This window comes from Lagopus muta, chromosome 1 (genome assembly GCF_023343835.1).
Source record: "Lagopus muta isolate bLagMut1 chromosome 1, bLagMut1 primary, whole genome shotgun sequence".
NCBI lineage: Eukaryota > Metazoa > Chordata > Aves > Galliformes > Phasianidae > Lagopus > Lagopus muta.
Window position 1 is genome coordinate 156,845,835 of NC_064433.1, and position 20,815 is coordinate 156,866,649.

Below are 20,815 nucleotides of genomic sequence, written 5' to 3' on the forward strand. Positions count from 1 at the left end.
CTAATGAAATTGTCTACATTTGTCACTGATTGTATAATACTGAGTTTCACTGAAGAAAACCAAATGAACTGTATGTTATCCAGCATATACAAGTAGCTATGTTTGTCCAGGAATATTTTTACACATGTTTTTGTGTAACCGTAAGTGTGTAGTATTTAGTCAGTCCATGCTGGCTAGGGCTGATCCACTGGTTGTAATTTCTTATAATTCCTTTAACCAAGAGAATCTATGATTTGGAACTTTCATGGTTATTTTGGAATATTATTCAAAATGATTTTTACTCTGAGTCTAGGTAGTAGTTTTTTGTTTTTTTTTCTGAGTATCTTCATCTCTGATTTGAATTTTTGAGGCACTTCCTTCTGCATCTTTAAAAACTTAATGTGAGACAAGCCTAGAATTTTGGTAGCTGTCTCTTCAAGTATCTGATGAATCACAGAACTGTTTAGTTTGAAAGCAACAACTTCAGACCATCTAGTCCGAGTTCCCTGTCTTTTGTGCCTCAGGAAATTGTTGCTAGGCCATAGTTAGCTTTTCATCCACCAGGACTGCAGGTTTTTCTCCATAGAGCTGCTTTTCACCTGCTTGTTTTTACATGAATACTTGTGCAGGACTTTGCTCTCCCCCTTGTTGAACTGCATAATGTTGCTATCGAATTGTTTCTCCAGCCTCTTGAGGTCACTCTAAATAGTGACACAACCATCTGGTGTATTGTTCATTCCCCCTTCTGTTGTATCAGTTGCACCCACTTGCTGAGGGTACTGTCAATTCCAACATCCTGGTCACTAAATAAGAAGTCAAGCAGTATTACTGAATGTCAGTAGTAAGTTCTGGGTTACACCGCTGGTGATTTGTCTCCAACTGGACTTTGTGCCACTGCTCATAAGCTAGCATCTGACTTTAAAATTTAAAACTATCTTAGGAGTATTGATCTTAATTCAGTTTTCAGTCCACCTTACTGCCTACTTATCTTTTATTTTGTCAACTTGTCTATTAGGGTATCACGGCAATCATTGTTAAACGGCATAATAACATTGAGGGAAACCACATCCACTGCTCATCCACCAAGTTAATAACTACATTGTAGAAACTTATCAGATTGATTGAACATTATTTCTCTTTCGTAACTGCTAACTATTCTGATTACCTTTTTATCCATGTGTTTGGAAACACTTTCCAGGATAATTTTCTCCATCAGCTTTCCAGCCCTGTAGTGAAATATGCCCTTTTGTAGTTCTCCTAATCTTCCTTTTTGACCTTGAAGATAGTAGTGATATTTGGTCTTTTACAGTCTTCAAGAACCTCTCCTCGTGACCAGGACTGTTCCAAGATAATTGAGAGTGGCTTTGCCAAGTGACCAACCAGTGTCCTCAGCAGTTGTGAGTCTTAACACATCAGAACATGTGGTCTTATAAGAATTCAGTTTGTTTAAGTTTGTAAAAGATCAGCTTGTGATTTTTTACTGGAAAGAACAGTACTTACAAAGAAAGAGGCAGAACTATAGAGGAATAAAACATTAGAATTGCATTATGGCAGAGATACTTCTCTCCACTTTCTCTTATTTATCATCTGATTTCCTGATAGCATGTTTGGTTTTGTGGATCAACTAGTTCTTCAGCACATAGTTAAAAGTTCTCTAAAAAAGTATTTTGATATTTCAAACATTTATAGACTGGCTAGAGAGTCTAACTTCTCTGCAGTAAAGTGCATGTGCATATGGCAGGTTTTTTTTTCTGCCACCTTTCTCTTTTTATTCTACCAGCAGAAGATGTGAAGACATTCCATCATATCCTAATCTGTTTAGCATTCTATTTTATTCTGACTACCCAAGATTCTGTCAAGCATTTATGGTTTCACGTTTATTCCCCTCCTGTTTTTATTCCTAGACACAAATTTGGATTTGTTACGCAGTCAGAATGTACAGTATATTCTCTCATCAACAAACTCAAAGGGGATTCTGCTTTGCTGTATACTTCTATGCATTTGTTCTCTGATAGCATAAACTGTTTCTAAAGTATTCTCTTTTTCATTGCTTTCTATATTCACAAACAGTCCTGTTGCTCTTGAACAATTTTTATTTTTAAAGAAAAACATTTAATCTATAAGCTGCATTACACTGAATAAAATTATTCGTCTCAACAACTAATTGCATATCTTTTTGTAATACATAATAAACAGCATCTTTTTTCTGACAGTCTTTTTTTGTTACTACAAATACTTAGTGGAAAGGGCTTGTCTGGTTAACAACTCAATGAAATTTTGGGGAATCTGCTGAATCTATATTCTAATTAAAGTAATAAAGTTATAAAATGACTATACTGTAGAACTATTGCTATACCAGTGTTGAAAATGCTACAGCCTGCCTTGAAATTTGTATGTCTCCCACAGACTTACTCTATTAATAATTTTCAAGTAGAAGTGGTTTGGGAAATAGAATAATCCTACCGGAAATGGAACCTGAGAACAGCAACACATCCAAGCAGAACATAAATACAGAACATAAATTCATACAGACAGAATTAATGGAGATACATACAGACTTGAAAGTAGAGAAGATTCAGTACAATGACTGAGGGAATCTAGCAAAATAACCAGATATTTTTCTGAGCCTAAGCAATGCTCCAGAGTAGTGCAGAGTAGATTGTTAAATCTACATCTATCTATGTAAAGTCTTTTAAAAAGGAGATTGCATTAAATTGTAGTTTTTGGTCTGCTTCTTTACAGTCTTTCCTCGAAGAGGTACACTATTGCCTCAGAGCACTTGTGTTTTCAGTTCCATTTATTTATTAAATGTCCTGAAATATTGGAACTAGTCCCATACAAATTTCAACTGTAGATTTATCTAGATTTCTCAATCTCAGTTTGGGATCTTTACAAATTTTGGAGTGAGACCAAGACAACAGGGTCTGCAGAAACATCTTTATTATGTTCATGAGCAAATAGAGCTCTGTCAGAAACAAAAATTTTCCTCCTGCAATTCAAAGGTACTTAAAAGAGACATCCATGATCTGCCAGTTGACAGTTCAGTAAAATTATATATACTGTGGCTGAATCAAAAATGGGAAATTCAATTGTTAGAGTCTTACATAACCTCTTCTGGAAGTCAGTAGAAAATGGTAGAAGGTAAAGAAATCCCTGAGCTTAACTGACTGCTATTAATTGCTATGATGAGCTTAGAGAGACTTACAGGCTTTCTTCCAACAACTCTTGGAATTGTTTGGAATGTTTTTGTTTGTTTGTTTTGTTTTTATGTGATATTTATGATGAATATGATTTGATAGTGATGCAATGAAATCAAGTTAGTACTTTATAATACTAAATCTTTCAATGACTTTTTCAGCTTCATTTCAAGCTGATTCAACTTTAGACACATAATTCCTTGGGAAGAATGTCAGCCTCATGTGATATTTACATCTCAGTGTTTCAAATTTATTTCTTGTTGATTAGCCATTCAGTAAAAGAACACACATACTAGCTCAGGTGTCAGGTGAATTCAACAAGTATTCAGATTCCATCATGGCTACTTGCATAACATGAGTATAGGAAAAGAGCAAGCAGAAGACAGCTGTGAACACACAGTTAGGTTCAAACTATTCACTTTCACATCAGAAAGAGTTTCATCTCCCAGTTAACATTTATGAACAGTATTTCAGACAACAGGCTAAGTAGCACCTTCACATATCTTACATTAAATGTTTTTAAAGATCAGGTCTTTTCAACTCGTTGCCATTTAAATCTCTTCACATAACTTTTATTAAAGTTATCTGTATACACATGTATATGTGTCTATTCACAGCATTTTAAGTGAAGGATGAAAAGTAGAATATTTTAAAAATCTTTGATGAATATTTCTTAGTGTTCCAGATTTTGAATAATGTTATAAAAAGAAGTTGTTTGATGTATGGTACCTATTTCAAAATGTCAATCAGTATGTACACACCCACACAAAGTTATTTACATACACTAATATATGTTTGGCTTTCATTGCTTTGCAGTGAAGAATCCATTAAAAAAACTGGACCAAGCAGTATGTATTTTTATTTATTGAGTATGAAATGAATTTGTTTTCTACAAAGCAGAAATTAGAATGAAATTTTAATTATATGTAAGCACAAATAGGTATCTAGTGAAACAAACCATAAAAGAATTTTTGCCACCTGAAAAATTGTTCTCATTTAGAATAAAAGCTCTATTATAAGGCAAAAGTCATGATTGAAATTAAAATAGCACTAATGTTAAATTACAAAGAAAATACTTATATAATATTAAAATAACTAAGGTAATGAGAATAAATTACACAAGTTTGCCACTGAGAATGTAAAATTATAGATCAAGAGCTAGAATAAGCAAACATTTTTTTAAATAGAATTATAATGTTGATTAACTTTTCACATAAACTTATTTTTAAAAGATATCTTAATCCACATTTTACTAATTAAATAAGAGTTTGTATATACACACAACTCAATGATGTTTTTCAGTAATCATCTAACATTCTTAAATCACAATGGTACTAAAAGGAGCAGCATATTATTTCAGAAGTTTGCAAGTTACAACAAAGATAATGAAAGAGATGAAATATTGGATAGAGAAATTAAGACAGCATTACATTGCATGGCCTACTTAAGAACCACAGATTCTACATGTAATTATGCAACATTGTTGTGTAATACAATAAATATTCACAGAATTATTTGTCTTGATGTTACAGAAGCAGCAGGACTCTACAAATGCAATAGATACTTCAATACTATTTTATTATGTATGACTATACACATATAAACATAGGCATTTAGATATATATCGGTCTCTCTAAAAGGTATGCCTGCTTTTTATTTTCATGGAAACTAAAACAGATACTTAGAGCGCAATAGCACTACTTGATTGAGCAGATTCTCAATTACAAAACATTGTTTTTCAACACAATCCTCACTATTAGCTATGCATTTTCTCCAGTGATGAGCAAATCCTGCACGCTACACTTGTAAAAATCTGCACATGTGTTCAGAACAAATTTTATCTTTCATGTCATGGACACCACTGCTGAAATGCACCAGTTCTGTGGACTGAAGATTTTCCACGTACCTGATTCTCAGAAGAGAAGAACTACTGCCTTCTAAATGAAGAAAGACTGTTAATGTTTTAGCATCAAAGTAATTAGAAATTACCTAGCCCTACAGTTTATCTTACAATTTTGATTCTCATATTCTTTTCTAAAAAACTGAATTCTTTAAATATTCTGTTGGTATAAAGCATTTTAAATCATAAAGCATTTTAAAGTTGTGCAGTATTTATTTCAGCTTAAATTTAAGTGGATGTTGCCTACTTTTTAAAAATTGAAATTACTCATTATTTGAGCACAAGCATTCTCAGTGTAAATGAGATTGAGGCACACATCAACCCTTTAAAATGACATGGCCTTTGACAGGTCCTGCACTGCATTCTTATCTCTTAATTAGAAAGATATGGATTTGAAAGGTGCATTGTTTGGAGGATAAATAATGGTTGGATGCTTACCATCAGACTGTTGTTGTCAATGGCTCTATATGTACGTGGATACAAGTCACAATTGGTGTCCCTGGGGGTGAAAAAGTTAGTCTTAGAGAACAGAAGTAAACATGTATTTAATTAGTTATTTGGTTGTGCTGATACAATTTAAAGAGATTTCTCGGTTCACTATGCCCTAATATGGGAATAAAATAAGATATAAGTGATTTTACACTAATACCTCACATTTCAACTCTTTTTGTATTATCTTATCCAGAAGTGGCTGTAATAACAAAACTGAGCCCATGTAGTAGAAGGTCACCAGAATGGAAGGTCAACTTTTTTTCTCCTTTCTCCCATTTTCTCTTCTGGTTCTCCTTTGTTAGCTTTTTTTCTTGCTGAAGTTCATAGTGAGCTGATACATCTCAACAATCTGGCAGAAAAATAGCCAAATAATAATGTTTTTTTAAAAATAAAAAGAATACTTTTTTCTGATTTAATAAAGTAGAGCATCTATCTGAACAGAGTGTACTGACAGGAGCAGGAGAGAAAAAAGTTAGAAGGATGATGCCCACTTTTATTGATCGCATGTTGTTAAATCACCACAGCTACATAGTCTGAACACATTCCGAATGATCTTTTGAAGTCTCAGTATAGGGATGGTACATGAGAAATATGGGAGCTTTTCAGTGTAATTAAATTAGTCTCATGTTAAAGTGTTCATGCTTCGTTCACATAAAGGTAAAATGTTTATATACTTGTATCCTTATGAACGGAAAATAAAGTCAAAGAAATTATTTCAAAAACAAAATAATTATTTATGCTTTTTTATCTTTGCTGAAAATAGAACACTTGAATTACATCTTTGAAGTGTTTCTTTTACTGTGCTCTTGCCAGTGTTTGTGTGTGCATGAGTGTGAGGAATTCACAGTAACAAAAATGGTAGTTTATCTAAGTCCTTTTTAGCATGAACGGTGGGGAAAAGTGCCTAGGAGTAAAAAAGAACATTGCCAATTAGGCTTTTGTCAAGTTGAATTAGCTACAGACTGTATAAGGAAAGCAGGATTGGATGGAAGTGTAAATGATGAAAACCTTAAGTGTATAGCTTCAAAGCTTATTGATAATGCTTACAAATGGAGATCCAGATTTAAAATCTTTAACATCTTCTAGTGGATAATGATTTATACTGATGGTCCTAGTCAAATTAATTAGATTTTTCTGCAAAGAGTTACTGATGAGGGAAGAAAGTTTAAAATTGACCCTTATTTTGCACCTCTAGGCTTCATCTTAATAAGGGGAGTATCACTTTTCAGGCAGTATTAGAGATCTTTTTGAAAAGACTGCTTTTGTACCTGATTATTTTGGAACAAGATTTTCAAGACTAGAAGAAAAATCTTGCAGTTCATTTTACAGTGTAGAAATATCATACACTGTACTTTGAAAGTGTAACAGAGTGCCCTCATTGCAAAAGGCAGAACTGACAATACTAGAATTTTCAGGGAACACACAGATTGTGATGTTTCTTGAGAAGAGAAACTGCCTACTCTTTAATAATAATCAGCAAAGTTGTTGTGCAAAATATATTATAGTATATGTGTGACCATGATTTTTTTTTTTTTTAAAGTAGAGTATGTATTATTTAATTATTAGTTTTGTAAAGAAAAAATATAACATCTTCCTCTAACAGAGTAGTCTTTACTGTCAGTTTTTCCTCAGCGATTCGTTCTGTAAATGCACAGTTTCTGACCTTCAGTGTTGTACTATTATGGTTTTAAATACTGTTTGTCAGAAGTCAAGCATCCACAATTCAGGCTTTATATTTATCATTAACATGTGGAATCACTGAAAAAGTGCCATTATATCTTTATGTTTCAGTGATTTATTAGAAGAGGAAAAGCGCTATTTCTTACCTAAGCAAAGTGACACACATCACTAGATATGCAGCTTGTCTTTTTTTAGCATTAAAACATTTTTACATATCTAAATAGATATATTTGATCTTATTTGTGCTTGTATGCACACATACATCTGCCCTTTATTTACTAAATGCCGCTGAAATTACGACATTTCTTCCAGAACAAAGACATAGGAAGAACAAAAATAAAAGCAAATTTTAGTGCAATACTTTTCCTGGTTCTGCTGCTACCTTAGATGAACACAAGGATTCCACTATGGGAGGTGATATAATCTTCAGTTCCACAATCCATAGGTAATATCTGATGATTTTCTAGTTGCATTCTGAGCTAGAAATTCATTATTTATTGGAGAGGTTTGTTCTGACAATGTCAAAGTTTTCTTAAACTATGGGCTTTACTGATTCCACTCTGACATATGAACATTCAGTGCAGTAGGACAAAGTGTCCTATAAATCACAGAACTCATGCTGATAAAGTAATAATGCTGCCTTACAGTGGCACTGTATTTCTCATATGTCCATATAAATAAATACTCTTAGTGGAATAACAGCCTTGCAGCAGTGTAGTCAATGGGAAAGCTCATTTATTTCAGTAGGACATAGTTAAGATTTTTGTTAACTATCCCCACATGGGCTGACCATAATTCATGTTATGAAAGTGCTAGCAGTTTTTATGTTTGAGTATGATTTGCAAAGACATAATCTAGGATTATTATTCTTTCATATAACCACTTAAAAATTTAGTACTCATGCAACAAGAATAAATACTGATTTGTATCTATGCAAGAATATTTGAATGTGGCAAAGTATGATAGTACTGTATCTATTTACTAGAAAATATTGCAAAGAGTAGAGAAAGAATACCAGTTCACCTACTAAGGTTTTCCTAGAGCTGATAAATCATCAGTGTAGTATTCATCTTTATTTATTTTGGCTACATTTTTTTTTTCTTTCCACTCAGTTTTATCTACAGTGTTGTTTTTCACTGTTATTTCTCCACAGATTTTTTTAACTCCTTTTTGTCTTTGTGTATCCTTAGGGACATTACTCTGGTTCTAACCAACTCTGTTACTTAAGACTCTTAAAAACAGACCTTTCTGGTAAAGTATGTAGAAATTATGCTGTAATATACTTTTCCAAAAGGTGGTGAAACATCAATCTCCATGACAGTATAGAGTTAAACAGTTGGAAAAGAAAAATTATGATGAAAAAACACAATTTAAACATTCCAACTCAAGCACAAGTTTTAAGCTTCGCTGCTTTCCAATGTATTCTTGTGCGTCTCATCATTCATTTCCAGTTCTTTAAGCAGATTGTCAGGTATTTGGGTCAAGGGCCCTGGCTTCAAGTCTGATCTGGGTCTTCAAAATTGTTGATGTAACAGAAAGTTGCTCATGTGAGTCTGAGGAAAGATGTGGACCTATATCTGCATTTTGATAAAATCCTTAGGAGGAGATCAACACCTTTGCAGAGAAAACCTTCCCCAACTAATGAAGAATGACTATACAGATTTCTGAAAAGGAACTAAAAAACATTAAAATTAAAAATGATTCCTACAACATAATCTCTGTTATGTTTCCTTTTTTAATTCTACAGAATGCCTACTGAGTCTCTGAAAAGTAAAGAAGTATGCATTTCAGAATTGTTTAATCATGAATGTTATCTTCATGGATCATTTTATTCCTGAAAGAAGAATTTCAAGTTCCTAACTTTTTCTAAAAAAATAATTTCTTTATTTTCCTTATATATTTTCATGAAACAATGTGCCAGTATCCTTGTCTCTGGGTACTTTTATAATTTAAATGCATTCCCTTGTAAAAGATATAAAACAGGTGCCAATGCCATTCTGAGTTCAGCAGTTACCAACTTACTACTTAAGCTTGTGAGTTAAAATGACAGTCGAAAGCAAGACATTGTAACGGTTAGCACCATGTGGTAAGAAAATTGAAGGTGGCATGTAAAATTAAGAAAGGGCATGATAGTACTGTAAGAACTGTAGAGATTGATGGGGCACAGTTGTTGGTTGATTTGGTCCATCAAAGAAAGCTTGAAAAATTGTTCTCTTCACTTACGCAGTGAGTTTTTCAATATGCAGTGAGTTTCACAATAGCACAATAAATATACCAATGATATTTTTGTGCAGTTATTTGAGTGACAGAATCCATTTAGGAATAACAAATAGGCCTAGCTAGCAAAATTCTTTCAAATAAAAACTGAATTCAGAAATCAGAATCAGATCAAGACATACAAGTTAGGAGGACTCTACAGTGTTTAAAATAAATAAATAAACAAACAAACAAACAAACAAATGAATGAATGAATGAATGAATGAATGAATGAATGAATGAATGAATAAAACAAGAAGTTACTTGATCCTCATAATAACAGCAGCAACTCTACTCCAGGTTCAGTAAAAATTCAAAATATGATGGGTAGTATAAATAATGAATACCATCAAATTTAATCTCTGTTTGGAGAACTGTAAGAATCTCCCAAAGTTGAAAAAAAATAATTCTCATTAATGAGAATCTTGAAAACACGGAGAAATCTGAAAAACTGCTGTTGACAGAGCTGGAAACGTTACAGCAACAGCTACCATTTTTACATTAGTAACTTTTTAAATCACCTGTGCAGAGATACATAGGGGAAAAATAACAAGAAAAAGGTAACTGGAAAGAGAAAAAGGTGCTAACCTGTTTATTATTTTCTCTACTTGTATTTTGTATTCTTAAGTGTTCTGGGGAGTTTATCAGAAGAAAAATGCACATTTTCACTTTGTGTTGAAAAGTTTTTTTTTTAACATTTTTCTTCTGTTGTATGAAAGGACAACATAATCTGGAAGAAACTAAAACCCCTTGCATTACAGCTTGTCCTGAGATAGTTATCAGAGGGGCAGAAGGGCTGAGCTTAAATTGTCAGGAATGTGCATTTGGTGAATAAGTCTGGTTGCATTTAGTATCTGTACGATCATGATTCACAAGTAGCATGTTGTCCAATTCATCTAATTGTATTTGAACGGGCTCTCACAATGACTCTTGGCCATGCCCAATGAGAACCTCAAAGCTAAATTAGCTGAATCACTGGGCTGAGGCCAGTGGGATAAAGTTCAACAAGGCCAAGTGCCAGGTCCTGCATTTTAGCCACAACAACCCCAGGCAATACTACCAGCTTGGGGCAGAGTGGCTGGAAGTAGAGGAAACAGACCTGGGGGTATTTGTCGATGCTCAGCTGAACATGAGCAAGCAATGTGCCCAGGTGGCCAAAAAGGCCAATGGCATCCTGTCTTGTATCAGAAATAGTGTTGCCAACAGGAGCAGGGAAGTGATCATCAGTGATCTGTACTCAGCTCTGGTGAGGCGAACCTGTGTTCAGGTTTGGGCCCCTCACTACAAGAAAGGCATCAAGGCCCTGAAGAATCTTTTAGATTGACAATGATAAATACACTGCCTGTACAGTATGCGAAGTTAACAAAGAATATGAATTATACAGATGTATTTAACATTGTATTAAATCATGGAATAAATCTAAAAAGATTTCTAAGTTTCCAGGGGAAGTGCTTGGCTGAGTGTATAAATCTTAACCAATAGGCAGCCCTATGCAGAGGGAAGAGAATCTCAGCCCATCGCCTGATTGCAGAAGCCAGTGGTGTCCTCCCAATTCATTTGTGATAGCATCTTCCCTGACATCCCCCCTCTTTTAAGACATTTTGTTACTATTTCTTATTTTTCAGGTGGAGCTTGAATGACTCTAGTGTTACGTACCTTTGTTATGATTGGTGTAAAGTTCTCTCACTTCTCATTTAAAGGTATAGACTCTTGGAGGTGGCTACCTTTTGGGATAGAGGTATGTTTTTGTATAATGACATTGTAATAAGCAAAGTTCAACTAAAGATCATGGAAGAAAAAAAAAAAAAAAATTGTTGGCTCAGGGTAGAAATTATTCAGCCTACCAGCTCTGTAGCAACATCAAGTTCCCATCCTAGCAGTGTATTCACTTCACTCCACCCCATGTCACCTCTTTTAGAGTCAGTACATTGAGCTCCTCTGATGCTGCCAACAGCGAAGGTTGCCTAGGGAACTTCTGTTGAGTGGATTCTCTGCATACCCAAATGCACTCTGCTTTTGTACCATGTATGTGTTAACAATACTGCACATTTAATATACATTTAATTTCTAAGTCACCTTTAGTAATTATTCCACATCTCAAGATGTTTTATGGACTTCCATTAAGAGTACAACATTTTCAGGCAGGCCTATTTAAGATAAGACATGAGCAATTATAAAACCTTGCCAAAAAACTTTTAAGTGCTAAATTCTTAACTTCTTTTCTTGTGTGTGAAAAATACTGAAGACAATCATGTTATTGTATTTCTTGTAATAAATTTATTTTTATGTGGGCTTGACTTGTAAGATTTAGTAAATGAAAATCACTTACCTGAAATTATTTACTATACAATTTTTAAAGAAAAAAAATATATATTATTTTTAATACTTGGAGAAGAAATTGTAAATTCCGAGAATGGGTTCTTCCTCATGCCTGTAATGGAAAGGCAGAACGAAAAGACTGGATATTTCGGTTTACTAATCCAGCACTGGAATAATAGAATCATCAGGATCATTAAGACCAGCTCCTGGCTGCACATAGGGCAACCCTGTCACATAGTTAACTGAATCGATCTATGCCCATGACAGGGGGGCAGCAGGCCCCAGGGCCCCCTCTGGACCCACAAAATGGGAAGGGAAAGGGAAAAGGGGTAGGGAGATGGGAGCTGGGCTCAAGGAAGGAAAAAAAAACAGCAGCAACAATCTATGGAGGAAAACTTATTTTACTAACTATGATACCGGAATGCAAGATAACACAATATAATACAATCTAATTGAAATTGAGACTAATGAATCAAATAAAATAGGAGAGAGAAAGAGTTCCCAAGATCTATTCAAACCTGAAAAGCTTGGAATGGCTAGGAAAGCACACTCCAACACCCCCTGCAAGGCAGTAAGTGACCACCCAACCAGGAAGGGCCAGATCCCACGATTTCCATGATATACAGGGACAGGTAGCTGGAATCGGAGCATTAACACTTTAACTCCCAGTGCACTACATGATGTTATGATGTGGAATATCAAAAACCAAAAATCACAAAACCATGACAAACCCAAAAATCAAACCATGTATCAGAGATATTAATTTATTAGTTCTGCAAAGGATAAAATAAATTTAAAAAATGATTTATGCTACATATCTTTCTAGACATAAATATTAGCATTGTTGTACATTTCAGTCAAATAGTACACAGAATCAGAGAAAGTTTGAGACTGGGTGTAATTTGGTCCAACACCCTCAAGTATGGTTACCAAGAGCAGATCTCCAGAGGCCATGTCCGGACATCTCTGAAGATCTCCAAGGAGTGAGACTCTACAACTTCTCTGGACAATCTATGCCAGTGTACAAGGAAAAAGGGCATCCTAATGTTCAAAGTGAAGCTACCATGTTCTACTTCCTTGTCTTGTCACTGTGTGTGTCTGAAAAGAGCCTGACTGTCATCTTTGTACCCTTCCTTCAAATCTTTGTAGATACTGATAACAGTTCCCTGATCCTCCTCTTCTCCAGAGTGAAGAGTCCCAGCTTTATCAGTCTTTTCTTGCTGGAGAAAAGCTCCACTCTCTTTATAATCTTTGCGACAATTCACTGGAATCTCTTCAGTAGCTCCATCTCTCTTGTACTGAGGAGAACAGATGGTGACACAGTGTTTCAGATGCATCATTGCCTACGCTGAGTAGAGGGGCACTTCTTCTACCTTCTGGCACTACTTTGCCTAAATTGTAGCCCACGATGCCCATTGCATTCTTAGTGGTGACAGCACATAGCTGACTCAAGCTCAACTTTGTTTCCACTAACACCTCAAGGCTTTTTTCTGAAAAGCTGATTTTCTGCTGGGTGACCCCAGCATGTACTGGTGCTCGCAGTTTGTTCCTCCCCACTCCTCCTTAATGAATTTCATGAGATTTTTGTCAGCCTATTTCTCCAGTATTTTGAGGTCTCTGTGAATGACAATGCAACCTCTGCTGTATCTGCAATTCCCACAGTTTTGTGTCATCTCCTAACTTGCGGAGGTTACACTGCCCCATCATCCAGACCATTAGTGAAGCTGTAAAATATGACCTATTATTGACCCCTGGGGTACACCATTATTTACTGTTCTCCAACTAGACTGTGTACCACTGACCACAATCTTCTGGCCCTCTTCAGTTATTACTTAATTTTTTTTCTTTTTTTTTCTGATTCAATAAGTATATCTAGTGTAAACATCATTCTTATAAGTTAATATTAATGTAAATACTTAAAGGAAGCTTTTCCTGTTTGTTAATGCAACCACTGACACAATTATTAGTGCCTAAGTAGGAACAGCATTTCAATATTAAAAACAAAATGACCTATTTAGAGGTCATTACTCTGACTGCAACTCTGTGTATCAACAACATAACCGTTCATATGTTCATTGATGATTAAACTTGATTCTATGACACTAGTGGACCAGTTTCCCTAGAGTTGAAAAATATAACAAAGTTACAAGTAGTATTTATAACTTCTTTAAAAACCAAATGTGAAAGACAATTTTTCAGAATAATGACTTCATTCTCTAAACAATTCCTGTGTAGCAATTGTTAGAAATGACCAATTCACAATTAGGAGAAAAAAATTACAGAAATTTGTTTTTATGAAAGACAGGCAATTATTTCTGAATTTTAAAAAATTAGAGAAAAGGAAGGAAGGGAGGAAGGGAGGGAGAGAGGAAGGGGGGAAGGGAGAAAGAGGGAAAGGAGGGAAAGGAGGGAAAGGAGGGAAGGAAGGAAGGAAGGAAGGAAGGAAGGAAGGAAGGAAGGAAGGAAGGAAGGAAGGAAGGAAGGAAGGAAGGAAGGAAGGAAGGAAGGAAGGAAGGAAGGAAGGAAGGAAGGAAGGAAGGAAGGAAGGAAGGAAGGAAGGAAGGAAGGAAGGAAGGAAGGAAGGAAGGAAGGAAGGAAGGAAGGAAGGAAGGAAGGAAATTATCTCATGTTACTATATACACACATATATATATGTAACATGCCACTCCTCTCAAATGTCTTTGACTTAAATAGAGCAAAGAATACATATATCAGATTTGGAAACTTCTAATGTTGACATCCAAAATAAATGAGCAGAAACTAGTAGATTGTCTGAGCAGATAGAGCAGATTGTCTTGAGGGAGATCATGAGGCATGTGTGGGATGACTGGGGGATCAGGCCTAGCCAGCATGGGTTCATGAAGGGCAGGTCCTGTTTGACCAACCTGATCTCCTTCTATGATCTAGTGACCCATCTGGTGGATGAGGGAAAGGCTGCTGATGTGGTCTACCTAGACTTCAGCAAAGCTTTTGACACTGTCTCCCACAGTATTCTCCTGCAGAACCTGGCAGCCCGAGGCTTGGATGTGTACACTCTTGGCTGGGTAAGGAGCTGGCTGGAGGGCCGGGCACAGAGAGTGGCAGTGAATGGAGTCAAATCCAGCTGGCAACCGGTCGTGAGTGGTGTTCCCCAGGGGTCGGTGCTGGGGCCTGTCCTCTTCAATATCTTTATTGATGACCTCGATGAGGGCATCGAGTGCACCCTCAGCAAAATCGCAGATGACACCAAATTGGCTGGAAGTGTGGATCTGCCTGGGGGTAGCAAGGCCATACAGAGGGATCTGGACAGGCTGGAGAGCTGGGCTGAAGCCAATGGGATGAGTTTCAACAAGGCCAAATGCCGGGTCCTGCACTTCGGCTACAACAACCCCAGGTGACGCTACGGGCGGTGTGGCTGGAAGACTGCATAGAGGAAATGGACCTGGGGGTATTGATTGATGCTCAGCTGAACATGAGCCAGCAGTGTGCCCAGGTGGCCAAGAAGGCCAATGACATCCTGGCTTGCATCAGAAACAGTGCTGCCAGAACCAACAGGGAAGTGATTGTCCCCCTGTACTCAGCACTGGTGAGGCCGCACCTCGAGTACTGTGTCCAGTTTTGGGCCCCTCACTGCAAGAAAGACATTGAGGCCCTGGAACGTGTTCAAAGGAGGGCAACAAAGCTGGTGAGGGGTCTGGAACACAGGCCGTATGAGGAGAGGCTGAAGGAGCTGGGAATGTTCAGCCTGGAGAAGAGGAGGCTCAGGGGAGACCTCATTGCTCTCTATAACTTCCTGAAGGGAGGTTGTAGTGAGCTGGGGGTCGGCCTCTTCTCTCGTGTCATTAGTGATAGGACTAGAGGGAATGGCTTCAAACTACGGCAGGGGAGATTCAGGCTGGACATGAGGAAGTATTACTTTTCAGAAGGAATGGTCAGGCACTGGAATGGACTGCCCAGGGAGGTGGTGGAGTCACCGACCCTGCAGGTGTTCAAGGAAAGACTGGATGTTGTGTTGAAGGACATGGTTTAGTGGGAGCTATTGGTAATAGGTGAACGGTTGGACTGGATGACTTTTCTCTGGAAAAGTCTCTGGAAGACTTTTAGGTCTTTTCCAACCTTGGTGATTCTATGATTCTATGATTCTAGTAAAACTAAATGGGTTTAAAGCCATACTGAAATGGCTTAATTGTTACAGAGAACAGACCTAGCTACTAACATACTAAGATTACAAAGGATTGCAGCAATCTTAAAATTAAGTCCGTATGACTTAATTCATTCCACAGTAAGAAAGGGAAAATATTCTTTTGTCTGCATAAAAAAGGCTTTACATAACTATTTACCAGTACTTCAGAATGAGTATAAAATATAATTGGAATTTCAGTGTAAAAAAAGTCAAAAGCTTTTTCAAACCAACACTATAAATCATATTCTTATTGTGTATAAGTAAGTAGAGTGTAACAGTCCATCCACATAAAAACTCTTGACAAAATTAACCATGCTACATGAGCAGAGAAGGTGATAGACAATCTGTTCATATTTGCCAGCAGTTTATAGAGTGGGATTTTTTTTTACCCTAAATGAAAAATAAGTACAAAAAGAAACACATATACATAAACTTACATACATAAAACTACAGTAGTACATTCATTCCATAGCAAATAAGATTGATGGGATAACCTCTTTATACAATCATCTCAGTTCAAAGAACAAATTTAATTTAAAAAAAGGCATTCTGTACTGAAGCTAATGAAACACTTCTAATTTTTAATGCAAAAGGAACTTATGTGGAATTTCCAAACATTCTTTACCTACTCTGAGAGTGTCTTATGTCCATAATACTCATGTTTTTATGCTCACATTTATACTTCACTGAGTAAAAAACTGGCCAGATGTCTAGGCCCAAGGAGTGGTAGTGAATCAAGCTAAATCCAGTTGGCAACCAGTCACTAGTGATGCTTCTCAAGGGTCAGTACTGCAGCCAGCCCTGTTTAATATCTTTACTGATGACCTGCTTGAGGGAATTGAGTTCACCCTCATTAAGTTTATGAATGACACCAAGTTGAGAGAAAGTGTCCATCTGTCCAAGGATAGGAAGGCCCTTCAGAGGGATCTGGATAAAAAAGATCAATGGAGTACAATCATATGAGTCCTAACAAGGCCAAATTCTAGGTCTTGAACTATGGTTACAGTTACACCATGCATCATAGAATCACAGAATCAATTGAATTGGAAGGAACCCTTAAAGGTCATCCAGTCCAACTCCCCTGCAGTGAACAGGATATCTATAGCCAACTCAGGTTACTCAGGTCCTGTCTGATCTTGAGTGTTTTTAGAAATAGGGAATCCACCCTGTTTCTAGTCAACCTGTTCCAGTGCCCCACCACTTTTACTGTAAAAAAATATTTTCCTTATATCCAGTCTAAATGTCACCTCTTTTACTTTGAAAACTGTCATGGTTTTGTGATCTTTGGTTTTCGGTATTCCACATCATAACATCATGTAGTGCACTGGGACTTAAAGTGTTAACACTCCAATTCCAGGTACCTCACAGAATCACAGAAACACCAAGGTTGGAAAAGACTTACAAGATCATCATTACAAGATCAGTCCAACCATCCACCTATTACCAGAAGTACACACTAAACCATGTCCCTCAACACAAAATCCAAACATTCCTCCAGGGTTGGTGACTCCACCACTTCCCTAGGCAGCCCATTCCAATGCCTGACCACTCTTTTGTAAAAGTAGCATTTTCTAATGTCCAGCCTGAATCTCCCCTGACACAACTTAGGGCCACTCCCTCTAGTCCTATCACTAGTTACATGAGAGAAGAGGCTGATCCCCAGCTCACTACAACCTCCCTTCAGGAAGTTATAGAGAGCAATGAGGTCTCCCCTGAGCCTCCTCTGAGGCTCACCAGACTGAATAATCTCAGCTCCCTCAGCTGCTTCTCAGATGGCCTGTGCTGCAGACCCCTCAATAGCTTTGTTGCCCTTCTTTGAATGTTCTCCAGGGCCTCAATGTCTTTCTTGCAGTGAAGGGCCCAAAACCAGACACAGTATTCAAGGTGCAGCCCAGAACAGAGCTGAGGACAGGGGGAGTACATACTAGTACGTACCTATACGTATAGCTGAGTACAGGTACTGTATGTACCTGTCCCTGTACATCACGGAAGTCATGGGATCTGGCCCTTCCTGGTTGGGCGGTCTCTTACTGCCTTGCAGGGGGTGTTGGAGTGTGCTTTCGAAGCCATTCTAAGCTTTTCAAGATTGAATTAGATCTCGGGAACTCTTTTTCTTTCCTATTTTATTTGATTCATTAGTCTCAATTTCAATTAGATTGTATTACACTGTGTTATCTTGCATTCCGGTATCATAGTTTTCCTCTATACAATAAGTTTTCCTCCATAGATTGTTGCCGCTGTTTTTTTTTTTTTCCTTCCTTTAGCCCAGCTCGCATCTCCCTACTCCTTTTCCCTTTCCCTTCCCATTTTGTGGGGTCAGAGGGGGCCCTGGGGCCTGCTGCCCCCTGTCATGGGTATAGATTGATTTAGTTAACTCTGTGACAAAAACATTTCTCTGTGTCCTATCACAACACGTCCTACTAAAAAGTCTGCCCCTTTCTTTCTTATAGCTCCCCTACTTTGCTACAGGCTTTGAGTAAAGTAGCTGGAAAGCTGCACGGAGGAAAAGGATCTGAAGGTGCTAGTTGACAGCTGGCTTAACATGAGCCAGTAGTATGTTCAAGAGAGCAAGAATGCCAGTGACATCCTGGCTTATATCAGAAATAGTATAGTTAGCTGGACTAAGGAGGTGATCATCCCTCTGTAAATAGCACCAGTGAGGCTGTATCTCAAGTACTGTGTTCAGTTTGGGTACCACACTACAAGAAAAACACTGAGACTCTGGAGCATGTCTAAAGAAGGGCAATGAAGATGATGAAGAGTATGGAGCACAAGCCTTATGAAGAGCAGCTGAGGGAACTGGGATTGTTCACCCTGAAGAAGAGGATGCTCAGGAAAGACCTCATCACTCTGTACAGCTACCAGGAAGGAGGTTGTAGAGAGGTGGGCTTGGCCTCTTCTCACAGCAACTGGTTACAGGTCAAAAGGTAATGGCCTTAAGTTATGCCAGGGGAGGTTCAGGTTGGCTATTAGGAAAAAATTCTTACCAGAAAGGGTGGTGAGGTATTAGAACAGTCTGTTCAGGGTGGTGGTGAATTCACTGTCCCTGGATTTCAAGAAATGGGTAAACATGGCACTGAAGCACATGGCTTAGTGGGCATAGAGATGATGGTTTGATGCTTGGACTAAATTAACCTCAATAATCCTATGATTCCATGATTCTACACACTGAAGGGTTTTCTAAATATCTTTTCTAAATTCTTGATTTTCTGTTCAGATTATACTTCCAGAAATTTTTCATTCAATTTCACTTTTTTTTTTAATCATATGATGTTGTTGTTCAGCGCTAGTAAACACTTTAGCCCTACACACCTATTTGCTCACTTACCTGCTTTAAGATGATGATCAAAACTGAGAGAACTTGTGAGCTGAGGTAATGACAGTTTAATAGATGTTTAATTACTATGAGCACAAGCAAATTAAAATAAGGAATTCACAAATTCCCACTGGCAGGCAGATTTTCAGACATTTTCAAAAACATAGGGCTCTGTAACACGATAGTTACTTGAGAAGACAAGTGCATGACTCCAAATGTCCCCTCTTGCTCCCTCTTTCCATTAGCAGTCACTGCAGAGCATGTCATCATGTGGTGTGGAATATACCTTCGGTCCTTTTGTGTCAACTCTCTTGGATGTATCTCTCTCAGATTCTTGTGCACTCCTAGGCCTTACACCAAAACTAAACTTTATTTTGTTACTGCTTGTTGGCAAATAATCTCATCTTAACTCTTGAAATATGAACTTACACATCATTTTCAGTTGAACTGCGTAATGTGCCATTGTAACAAAAAGATAAAGGCTAATTAATTACTAGTATAGTTTTACTTAAATTCTATTTTGAAGAGTCTAAATTATCAATACTCTGCAGATGAAATTAGAGTTCCATTTCAACTTCTCTTTACCATCCTGTTGTATCCACTGGAACTCAGAGAAAGATGACCAGCCTAAATTTGGTCAATTTAGGTCTTGATTCAGCACTGATATCATTTGAAATTCCCTGACCTCCTGTAGCCAGCCCATGGAATCTACCATCGTATTTTCATCTTTATGTAGATTTGTGAGGCACGAGGCATGTACATTCTATAGTCTATATTATTATGCCTATTTTGATTATCATTATACTTGAAGGATCGGCAAATATGCTAGATTTTTAAATTCTCATAGGAAGTTTAAGCAATTATTGCCTAAAAAAACACTTGATGTCCCACTGGAGGTGTCCTGAGATATTCTTATTCTTAGATATTTTAGAATATTTCAAATATCATTAGATTCTTATGTCTAGGCAATAATCACAGCCCATAAATTTTTGAAGTCTAGCTCATCTCACTTAGTATAAAATAAATATCTAGATACCTTTAGATGTGCAGTCTACATCTCTACTGATTATAAAACCCGTTTATGCATATAACCCAAAGACAGACACCTCTCATGATCTTACTACTTCAGGTGTCTAAATATTGGATAAAATGTCTTAAATTGATAAAGAATGCATTTATTATTTCATTATTACATTATTTCATTATTATATCCTTTAAGAATTATAAGCTCTATGTTATACAAGCTGTCTTGTATTATATTGTGGTGCTATTATTAAATACACTTGCACATGCATACATATGTGTATATGTGTATGTACAGGAATTACTATGAGCTATCAGGATGGTGTTTTAATCTAAACTACTAAGTCAAATAACGGAGAGCCTGTTTAAAACTTAACGCTTCACATAAAAGAACACACAGATAATTCTTTCCCACTGAACTGATGTATGTCTAACCAAATATAAACATGTATTTCACTGTATTTACATTTAATAAAATTTGATAATTTTTA